This window comes from Sinocyclocheilus grahami, unplaced genomic scaffold (assembly GCF_001515645.1).
Source record: "Sinocyclocheilus grahami isolate Dianchi unplaced genomic scaffold, SAMN03320097.WGS_v1.1 scaffold616.1, whole genome shotgun sequence".
NCBI classification, from domain to species: Eukaryota; Metazoa; Chordata; class Actinopteri; order Cypriniformes; family Cyprinidae; genus Sinocyclocheilus; species Sinocyclocheilus grahami.
In genome coordinates, this window is record NW_015505795.1 from 39,812 (window position 1) to 40,302 (window position 491).

Here is a 491-nt window from a genome sequence, read left to right on the forward strand (position 1 = left end):
TACAGTCCTTAATACAGGTTTAGCTGATTTCAGTTGCTGCCTGTAGGTCGGTATAAGATGAACCAAACAGTGATCAGAGAGCCCCAAAGCGGCTCGTGGGACAGAGTGATATGCATCCTTTATTGTGGTGTAACAGTGATCCGGTATATTACTGACTCTGGTGGGACATGTAATGTGCTGCTTGTATTTTGGCAGTTCACGGGAGAGATTTGATTTGTTAAAATCTCCAAGAATGATTAAAATAGAGTCTGGGTACCTATGCTCCTGCAGTGAATAGGTGCTGTCAGAATGAGAGTCCAAACAGCTGATAAAATCATCATAATAATCCACTAGTAATCCACACCACTCCAGTCCATCAGTGAACATCTGGAGAAGACAAAAGCTGTCCATAATCCATAATAACGCTTCCTCCAGTGAAAAAGTGCATCTCCTGTTGTCTTTCACATCAAAATCCAGCCATATATTTGTTTAGAGCTGTTTTGGCTTGTAAA

General features: G+C 41.3%; 2 protein-coding genes across 2 annotated transcripts in view; both read left to right on the plus strand.

Moving 5' to 3' along the window:
* Positions 1-491, plus strand: part of LOC107557728 (interferon-induced, double-stranded RNA-activated protein kinase-like) — a 44,637-nt gene that overhangs the window by 37,900 nt on the left and 6,246 nt on the right. The gene's annotated exons all lie outside the window — the stretch shown is intronic.
* LOC107557716 (interferon-induced, double-stranded RNA-activated protein kinase-like) overlaps positions 1-491 on the plus strand; it is a 12,745-nt gene that overhangs the window by 2,753 nt on the left and 9,501 nt on the right. The gene's annotated exons all lie outside the window — the stretch shown is intronic.